General features: G+C 40.6%; 1 pseudogene across 1 annotated transcript; it reads left to right on the forward strand.

Moving 5' to 3' along the window:
* Positions 1 to 253: 253 nt before the first annotated feature.
* On the forward strand, positions 254 to 10,777 carry LOC144642183 (uncharacterized; annotated as a pseudogene). Its single transcript, XR_013568709.1, has 10 exons — positions 254 to 670; positions 1,231 to 1,384; positions 1,720 to 1,881; positions 2,802 to 2,903; positions 3,347 to 4,246; positions 6,354 to 6,499; positions 7,533 to 7,689; positions 8,093 to 8,248; positions 9,860 to 9,966; positions 10,476 to 10,777. The product of XR_013568709.1 is annotated as an uncharacterized LOC144642183 (transcript).
* The last annotated feature ends 207 nt before the right edge of the window (positions 10,778 to 10,984 follow it).

Genomic DNA, 10,984 nt, shown 5'->3' on the forward strand with positions numbered 1-10,984 from the left:
CAACCAGCAATTAAAGCTATGAATTATACAGTCGTAAATACTCCATAACTACCTAGAGCCTGGAACGGGCTATAAACACTCCGGTCATGTCATTTGAAAACACTTGGATCCTGCTTTCGAAAATTTATATCAGATCGTTTCTGCAAACGCCCATCATCTTTTATGACAGTAAAGTAGATAGCTTTACTTCTTGATTTCTTTATAGCTTCTTTGTTTCTTTCTTAAGGGTTGTATTAACAACACGTAGTTCTGTTTTTGAAGCTTTTATACTCTTTGATTTCTATACTCGGATTACTCTTTTTGAAACGCACCGCAAGTTCAGTATTGGACAAATTTGATAACATCGAAAGTATAGTATATTGGGCAAATTTGATAACACACAAGAAGCAAAGTGCCGTTATATTGCACAATGAACAGCGTGGCAAAACGTGCTTTGATGCACGCTAGATAACGTGCGTTACCATATAAATGACACGGCACGGTATTCGGGGCATCACTTTTGGTAAACATCTTTGATGTCAGTTCGAGGACACAGGTTGAAGGCGTTGCCTGCTGTGGTTGCAGAAAGGAACATAAAATGCAGCATTTTGCAGTCTTAGTGTTCAGCATAGCTCTGAGCTTTTGCTCTGTTCACTGTTTTCTTTTCGAAGGAAACAAGAAGTGCAAAGAGGTGAGTCGTAAGACCAGAACTAACGCATTTTATTTTGATGCAGTTCCGGCAATCGGTTATTGCGGGTGGGTGACCTCTTTGAGGCTGTTTCTTAAGCGGGACCTTGAGGGTTCGAGATCCGTGATCTCTGACAGCTGAGTAGTAAGAGATTCGCAGTAGCAGAGAAACAAAATTTTTATGAGTACTAAGGACCCCGTCGACATATAGACCATGCCCAGATGATCAATTCTCAAAAAAATGTATGCTTTGACAGTTAATCCAAGATTTTAGTGTCCCCCTTCAGTTTAGTAATAAAGACCTGCATTTCTTATTGCTGCACTAAAATCCGAATTAAAGTAAAGTTTCTGACTTTGACTGGGAAGTGCTGGCAGAGGGTTGGTCTTAGGATAACGAAATAACTGTTCAGGGATTCTTAAACCCACTCTCGCCGCCTCTCCCTAAATTTAGCCAACCCCGGTATTGTGCCACATTGTGAAGCCGTTCCATAAAATGCATCCTATTTGTATTCTACCAAAATGTTTGTTGCAGTTCTCATACATTTCGTTATCTGTTTGTTTCAGTACACAACTTATGAGGATTGTGTGGAGAAAGCGTACGTGGAGGCCGCAAAATGCCGGGTTTCGAAGGTCTCACAACTCACGGTCAACATTCACGAGATTTGTGATGGGTATCAAGACAAGATGAAACGCCTTTGCTCTGCACACTGTGCAAAAGGTTAGCTAGGATGTCACACATCTGCCACACGTGTCTTCACGGTTGGCGTGACATGCAAATCATAATGTACGATATTGGGGCAACGTCCATAATACGTTAAAAATGTCAAACATGAATTGCCGAAAAGTGCCGTAAAAGAGATATTACTAAACATGAACTATCATGGAAAATGCAAACCATGCCAAACAATAAGAAAAATCCTATCTATTCGGATCATTATGAAAAACAAAATATGCTAGCCTTCGCCCCAGTATGGTATCGGAGAAACTATCCTGAAGTGTAGTTGATCCATTTTTAAAATCTAATTATATTGTTGTTGTTCTCGTTATTCAAAGCATCTTGCTTGGAGTGCTTCAACAAAATGGAAAAGATCGTGGAGAATTGTGAATTGTTTTCCAAGGAAGTAAACTGTGACCTCAACGCCAGTGCTTCAGCTCAGGAATGCAAGGAAATTGAGATTTCTCTCATCAAGTACTGCAGTAACAAGGAATGTCAAGGTAGCTACAAAGTTTTCCCTATAACAAATTAAACATGAACCAGAGAACTGCAAAGTGTTACACTTACGGCATGGGCAGCCCATCTCCCAAAAGAGATGCTATGTAGCAATGCAATGACTCACTTGACACATGCACAAGCTTTTCGCAACAGCAATTTCATCGACGGTTTTTGCGTCATTCTTTGGTTCGCACTTTGCTCCAACCGGGTGTTAATATCCTGTACCCCTGCTTCCCAATATGGCGCAGTGGTTATTCTAGTTTCGGTTTCTGTAATATGTTTCTTTTTCCGGGAGCGGCTTATCAGCCCGCCGCCCAATCTCCAACCTGGAGGACCAGGGATTGTTCTTCGTCTGACCTCTACTTTTCGACCAATCCGGCATGGTTAGTCCTGTCAGGGACCAAAGTCCCCGCCGGCAGAGCTCTTGGTGTCACCGAGACACCACGGCAAGGTGTCAGCCCAAGGTGAAGTGACTCACTTGCCCCGGGGGGGACTCCCTATAATGGCCTATACGGGGAGGCTCCGCCCGAAAGGGGTACCTTTAAAAGGGTAGGGATATTACGAGTTTAGGTATATGAAAGGGTATGGAAATCTGTCACTTAGGTATTTTAAAGGGCCTTTAATTAAAATATTTCGAACAGACGCAATTTATGGCTGTATTATTTTAATTTATTAAGCGCTACCTGAAAATGACAAGAAAACGTCCTGTTTAAAGTCCACGCCACGTCTTTTAGGTATATTAAAGGGGTACCTTTTTTCAGTTAAAAGTATACGAAAGGGGTACAATTTCTGTCAAAATGGTATATAAAAGGGTAAGGGGTTAGAACTCGGGGCGGAGCCTCCCCGTATAAAACTTTTTTGAGTACCCCCCCCCCCCCTCCACCCCGCCGAGCTCACTTGTAATGTTTTTATTTTTTTCCAGTTTGCAAAGATCTCTACTGCCGTAATGGAGGCAAATGCGCTGGACCCAAGGCTTCTTGGTGCGCATGCCCGTCAGGATACGCTGGAGCCTTTTGTCAGAAAAGTAAGTGGTATCGTACTGCTGTACATTTTGATTCCATTTTCTTGAAAAGGAGCTAGGAATGAATGGAATGGAATAAAGATTTACGATGAAATGAGAGCAATCTTAGCAATGTAAAACATATTGTGGCGTTAATTCGGGATCGAAGATTGCTCATAATTAGATTTCAAAAGGCGGATTCCATGATGAAACAAAATAAATAAATAAATAAATAAATAAATAAATAAATAAATAAATAACAAAAACCATGAACTGAGTCAAGCTCACTTCTTCTAATTCTTAGCATGACTATGACGTCACTATGTTATTCAGCCAATGAACGCGTAAAACACAAAGTAATTAAACACAAGTTAAGTTTACTACCGGGTTATGGCTAATATTTAGTAACAGTATAGACTGGAATTACTTTGCTTAACACAGTTCGTCATTTTCATGTTCTTTCAAAGGTAAATGTGCTGAAAAGCCATGCATGAACGGTGGCTCGTGCATTGGTGAAAATCTCTGTAAATGTCCGTTACCTTATTCCGGTACTCAGTGTTCAAGAAAAAGACTGGGAATCAAAGAGAACCCCGCACCAAACGCACAGGCCATTCTTGACGCTGGCGATAGTCTGGGCAGCGGCATGTACTGGATCCAACCCCCCGGTGATACAGCCCCGGCTGAAACTTACTGCGATATGAGCTATGCTGGTGGAGCATGGATGCTAGCTAGTTATGGTTACGTTCACGCGACGGGAATAAATGCCAACAACAAGGCCATACCTAACATGAATAATCCCTTTGGTTACGCCTGGCTTCCATCACAGCGAAGTTCTGCAAATGGGTTAATTGATCTTCCCCATGGCGCTGTAAAAATGGCTAATAACGCTCGTTATATGATCATGGCTGCCGGTAACAACCCTGCCAGGGGCGGTATTAACGAATATACAAACGTTTACCGTATTTACCTAAGGAATAATTCTTACAACATAACCTTTGCAAATCACAACCGCTATAATGGCGGACAGTCGGGCCGTATGCATGTTGTTGATTTTATAGTTGAAGCGTTGAAAGGAGAGAGTGGGACGTATGTGAGATATGCGCTGGGGGAGGCCCTGGGTGTGACGTGGACCGACTCCTACCCCACCGGTTACGGGTTTAACGACAAGACCGCGCCAAATGCCATCTTTTCTAAAGGTCCCTTTTTCCCGAGTGTTCAGTCGGGCTCGAGTCGCAGTCCGTGTTCTGGATGCACCCCTACTAATTACGAACCTGATGTGATGGGAGGGTCCCCTCACTACACACATCACGGATGGTTTGGTGCTAACGGTTGGGATAAAACGGGCCAAACTTCCATTTGGTTTAAGTAGAGGGTCAGTTTTCTGAAAAGCGATTGTGCAAGTTTCATTTTATGCTTTAGTCAGCTTAAGTCTTTTTTTTAGTGATTGCAACCTTTTTTTTTTTAAAATTGTTTGTTTTACTGATGACAAAGTTGTCACTTTTTCCAAGCCCTTTTGGCATAATTGAAGTGACTATTTCAAAACCAACGAAGTATATTAAGACCCATTAAAATTAAATTTCTCGTGATGAGTGTTATCGTTTTGTACTTTGCACAGTAGAAATACAGCACGTTAAAGCAAGACTATTGAGCAAACGCGTCTTCAAAGGCATTATTTCCCAGCAAACAGTTTAACTTTTGTAATTTTCCACTTTCTGTATTTCTTTGGGATACACTGTATGTCTTTTGTAACGAAATCACTTTGTACCATGCGTAGTTATAAGGAATTACTTGCGACAGGCTTGTTTCCGAAGGACCAGTCAATGCAGGTTCGAACTTAAATTATAAAATGGACCTCTTAAAAGCTGTGACGGACATATTGCATAAAGACTTAGTGATAAAAGCCAGTATAGCACATTTCGACCTGTGTTCAGCTATGTTCAAGACAACTGTCACTTGCCTTTCGTCCAAATGGTAAAAAGTAGTAAATCTGTATTGTTTCCAGGGGACCGTTTCCCGAAGGTCCCGAAAAGTTTTCGCACCCGGAAAGCCATAGGAAAATCTCAAACATTTGGAAGTTACAGAGCTGTATTTTTAATATGAACAGAGGTTCCCTTCATACAAAGTTTCAGACCTATACACTTCTCTGATTTTACGATAAAGATAATTAAAAATCGCTTTACGGGCCCGAAAAGTTTCTGGGGTTTTCGAGAAACGGGCCCCAGGCCAGTTTTGAACAATGTGCTGAGTGATTACATTGGTATTTCTTTTGACCAGTTTGTTATCTTGTAACACAGTATATACTACACTACGGACGTGAATAAAGACAATAAAATGTTAATTTGAGCATACACGACGGAATTCAATTCGATCACCGGGGACCGGTATTGAGCCGTATGACATGAGACTATCCCATGCATCCACGCTTTCCCATTCCCCAAGGAAGCCTAAACTTACGTTTGACTGTTTTCCAACAATTGCAAGTTTCAGACTTACGTTAGCCGCAGTAATAATTGTCACTGGCGATGGTCTAGGATTTAGCAATGTCCTGTTTCAAGCCCCACAGGGCTCGAAGTTACTGCCTGGATGTTAACCTCCTACGCATAATGTCCTCTTAGCCTGAGTATCAGGACATGGGCCCGTCACGCGATTCTACCGCGAAAGATGGCGTGACGGGCCCAAAGAGCGTCTGCGCTTTGGACTACTGCTCCCATGTAACCTGTATAAGTTTACACTGATACTTTAATTATGAATGAATGAATGAATGCACGAATGAATGAATGAATGAATGAATGAATGAATGAATGAATGGATGGATGGATGGATGGATGGATGGATGGATGGATGGATGGATGGATGGATGGATGGATGGATGGATGGATGGATGGATGGATGGATGGATGGATGGATGGATGGATGAATGAATGAAAGAATCATTCATCATGAATGAATGATCAGACTGAGAGAAGCGTAGAAGAGCCAGCGTTTAGTTTACCCTTCTGGTTCGTGACGTCACCCCAAACCAATCACAATGCGAGTTTTATTTTACGATGTTAAGCAAGTAGTTTCTTTCATCACGAAAGTAAAAAGTCACAACTAGGAAAAGAGAATGTTCACAAAATCATGCATTGTTACTAAAACTTAAAGAAAAAGAAAACTAAAAAACTGAGTAGCTCTAGGCTCGAAATACGCAGCGCTGCGAAATGTTCATTGGTGAGGGTAAAACCTTGAAATCAAGTTAAATTAACAAAAAACACCAAAAGTTTGTAAAAAAAGAAGTTTTTAAAGAACTTGATTACACCCGAAGTATATTGGACCAAGGAAAAAACGCGACTGCTGCAGTAGCCTACGAGTAGCCGTACCAACCCCCCACCCCGCCCCAGAAGAAAACCGAGGGTATCGTGTTTCGATGACGCCATTTTGGGTGAACTCACGATACGTTTGCCGGCATTGTTTGAAGACGGTTACACTCACTAGCAGGAATCAACATGCGAAGATTTTCAGTGCTTGTTTTCGCTTCCTGTCTTGCCCTGAGCCTCTGCTCTGGGATCAGTAGGTTTTCTTCTGTTCCCTCACAAACCAATCAATCGGATTTTGTAAACGAAAAGGAAAATTGTCAAAAGGTAAGTGAAACTACAATTAATTTAACGTACGTTTCTTTTATACGTTTGATCATGGGCTACAGATTCGATTTAGTTTGACTTGATTACAATACAAAAGTATACCTTGTTTGTACTTCAAAGTTGACTGGGGCTATTTTTTGAAGCTTCTGGAGTTGTAAGAAGTCAGTTGCGAAGAAAAGACGATTACGAGTATTTCGACATGTTTCGAATCGGGGGCAAAGTATGAAGTCGAAAGATGGATGTCGAAATACATAGCACGTAACAATGAAGGCGGGTGTAACATTATACGAGGTTGGTAATAGGGAGTAGGTTCAAGGTCACGTTTTAAGAAATATTAATGGCCATTTCACGTTTCACGCAAAATAAAGTAGCTATTTCACGAAAACAAGATTAAAGGTGTTTAAATTGCCTGTCGGATCGGAATTCGAGAACGACGAATAGTCACGGTGATGCCTGATCATGCAATTTACCACACGTAGTGTTGTTGTTTTCAAGTGCTTGCGTAGTATTTTTTTTGTCGGGGGGAGGAGGGGGGAAGAGAAGAATGATCACCGTTGACAGTCGCATTTCACAAGAAAAAAAGACAGTCAGTTCTCATGAAAAGTCGATTCATGGTTAACTGCTATATGTAACCAAATCACGTTTCGTGAGAAAAAAAATTACAGTTAACGATAAGAAAGGTGAATTTCCAATGACGCGTAGTTTTTACGTACGTTTACGTTAAGGTGGATTTCCACTGACGCGTAGTTTTTACGTACGTTTACGTTAAGGTGGATTTCCACTGACGCGTAATTTTTTACGTGCGTGAAAAAATTTAAAGACAATGTATGAACGGCTTGCGTACACGTTTATGCAAGTCGTTTATACATTGTCTCTTATTTTTTCCACGCACGTATTAAAACGTACGTAAAACATTACGCGTCATTGGAAATTCACCTAAAGAGCCTTTTACGCATCTTGAAAAAACCCTTCAAAACCCTCTTATACATGTCTTGAGCCTGGGGTCGCCTGAACTGAACTGTGTTTGTTTCAGTACATGACTTATGAGGATTGTGTGTCGGAAGCTTATGTGTTGGCTGGAAAATGCCGGGGAGATTCAAACGCCTCACAGCTCACTACTGAGAAGAAAAATATCTGCGATGAATACGAAAAAAAGTTGAGAAGCCTCTGTTCCGCTCACTGTGCAAAAGGTCAGTTGTCACGGAACCGTGTGACATGGAAACTACGTTCATGTCACGGAAACTACATCCACTAGTGTAGCGTAACGAAATGACATCATATTTTGATTTGTTATTTTGCCCTTACCGTAAAATTCCAGGAAAAAAGTCTTGGGCAAATATTTGTCAAAATAACTTTCTCTTCGGCTTGGTTTTATGCTAGAGACACAGGTCCTAATTAAAAAAATGCCATTTGGTTGAACATTCCTGTCGCTCTTGTTATAAGCCCTCAAACTCAAAACCTCTTTTTAGTTGTATAAACGCTGTATCAATGCTCACAAAAGGATTTAAAAGCTACTGAGCTACTTTAGCACAAAAATAATTTCGTCTTACTCATTAACATTTTTTAATTGTTTCTAATATTACCTATTTTTAGCATCTTGCTTTGATTGTTTTGACAAAATGGAAAAAGTCGTGGAGAGCTGCAAATTGTTTAGCAAGAAGATTAACTGTGACCTGAATACTACAGTTCAGGAATGTGAAGATACGAAGGTATCTTTCACCAAGTACTGCAGCAGCAAGGAATGCCAAGGTGATTATATTATGACCTGTGCATGTTCATGTTTATATAGAACCAATATCATTCTGATTTAACGCGCGGCCTGAATGGCTCTTTGCGTCTTAATATTGTTTTTACTACTTAGTTTAATTAAGACACTCAAATATTAATGTAGTCAAAACAACGCGAGAAGCAGTCAGTTTTGAACTGCAATAATACTAATAGAATACGAGCAATTACCCAATCCTCACCGTGAGCAAAACAATTAAAGCAATAGGGGAAAGAAAGCATGATAAAAACTTCTGGCTTGTTTCTCTCCGCCTTAAAAAATAATTTCATTAACGAGTTTCTAATTAAGGAAAAGAAAATAACTCGCGTACTTGTTTACATGCAAACAGAGAAGCTAGGTTTGGGAGAGTTCAAATCTTAAAGGAGAAGTTCACTCCAGAATGGCCATTAATTTTTTTTTTACGCCAATAAAAAGTTTATGCAAAGATATGTTATTCACCAAAATTTCAGCTTCTAACGAGCTCTTAAATCCTACGAATCCTTTTCTGAAGTAGCCCAAAACTCGACAACTGAACGCCGCCATCTAGGAGCTGTGAAGGTATGCGTTTCCTTGAACATTATAAAAAATCATCAAGTAGCAGACCGTACCAGTTTGTCGTAGCAGTGCTACTGAAAAGAATATATTTACTTGTTTCCTAGACCACAAATAATCGCCGGGACCTCGATCAAACGCCCCCAGGGTTTATTTAAAAGTTAGCAGTTTTGACCCGGCGTTTATACGAAGCCGGTGTTTAATCGGGGACCCGAGTTTAATCGAGAAAATACGACGAAGTCAACAACAACAACAGAGAGTCTGAACAGTCTCCCTGAAATAAAGTAAAAAAGTGAAATAGCATAATCGTAACATTGGTTGGTATTGCGTCTGCCTTTTTTTCTTTTTTTGTGGGTATTTTCACTCAGGAGACTGTATCTGTGATCTTCTTCGAAGCAGTCATCCGTATAGTTTTCGGAACACACAAATATTTATGTCCGCTTTGTCAGGAATTTTTCGTTTCTGCCCATTCTTATAATCCATTCGTGAGCATTTTTTTTTTTTAGATATTGAAAGACGGTGAAAGGTTTTTTGTATCTCTTGGAGCTCTGTTTGAGAAACATGGAGCTGCACAAACAGGCATTTTAACTAACAAAACAAGGAGTTTTGAGTATTCAAACTTCAGGCTGAGCTCTTTGACGTCACGCATTCATTACTAGCTCCAAGATGGCGGCGTTCAGTTGTCGAATTTTGGGCTACTTTAGAGAAAGATTTCGTAGGGTTTTAGCGCTCGCTGGAAGCTGAAATTTTGGTGAATAACATATTTTTGTATAAACTGTTTATTGGCGTAAAGAAAATAAATGGCCATTCTGGAGTGAACTTCTCCTTTAACTGAAAAAGTTTCTAAAGTAACGACCCGTGAAAGTAGAAATTAAAGTACCCGGTTGTTGTAATCCAGTTGCGACTCTTCGAGAGTATTTCAGTAAAGACCCAGGCAGATAGAAAATAAACTACTGAAGGCAGACCAACTTCAACTCGCCTGTCAGTAGGGGTTTTTAAGAGCGCAGTAACTAACCACAAGTAATACCATTATTTTTTTTTAGTCTGCAGTGATTTTTACTGCCGGAACGGAGGCAAGTTAAGTGCGCTGGACTCAAAGCCAATTGGTGCGCATGCCCGCCAGGATACACTGGAGCTTTCTGTCACAAAAGTGAGTAGTGCCTTTTAAGAACTGGTTCGACTTCATATTTTGTGGTGCGACTGAGTTTAAGCGCCAATCTGCGCATTACAGTAAAAACCCGCGAGTTAGAACCTAATTTTTTGAAATCGGTTAGGCTAAAATTTGTCAAAAACGCCCTTTATAAGAACCTTTTCATCCTAAAACCGGTCTTAAGCCTGAAAACAGGTTTAAATTTTCTAAAATCGAGTAAAGATGTTTACTTTTAGTGAAATAAGATACATTCTGGATTCTTTTTGGAGACACCTAGGAGCCTTATTACTCCAGTTGCAATGTTAATGCCAATGTTGAAAATCATAAAATACCATTATTGATCATGATAGAAATCCTTTGAACATAAGTAGTCTAAATTTGTACTTATTACCATTTATCACAAGAACCTGTTTTGGCTAACTTGGGAGATTGCAGGTTCTTACTCGCGGGTTTTAACTGTACTATTGTAAAGAGTATCATTGACACATTACAACATTCTCGTTTTAAAGGTAAATGTGCAAAAATGCCATGTAAAAACGGCGGTACGTGCATTGGCGAAAATCTCTGTAAATGCCCACCTCGTTATTTTGGTGCTCAGTGTACAAGAAAAAGACTGGGAACCAAAGAGAATCCCGCACCAAACGCACAGGCTATTCTCGACGCCGGCGATAGTCTGGGCAGCGGCATGTATTGGATCCAGCCCCCTGGTGAAACAGCCCCGGCACAGACTTACTGTGATATGAGTTTTGCTGGTGGAGCATGGATGCTAGCTAGTTATGGTTACGTTCACACGACGGGAACAAATGCCCACAACAAGGCCATACCTAACATGAATAATCCCTTTGGTTACGCTTGGCTTCCCACCCTACGTAGCTCTTCAAATGGGTTGATTGACCTCCCGCATGGGGCTGTAAAATTGGCCAACAATGCTCGTTATATGATCATGGCTGCGGGTAACAACCCAGCCACGGGTGGTATTAACGAATATGCATACGTGTACCGTATTTACCTAAAGAAT

Source organism: Oculina patagonica, chromosome 2, assembly GCF_052425735.1.
Source record: "Oculina patagonica isolate OP01 chromosome 2, crgOcupat, whole genome shotgun sequence".
NCBI lineage: Eukaryota > Metazoa > Cnidaria > Anthozoa > Scleractinia > Oculinidae > Oculina > Oculina patagonica.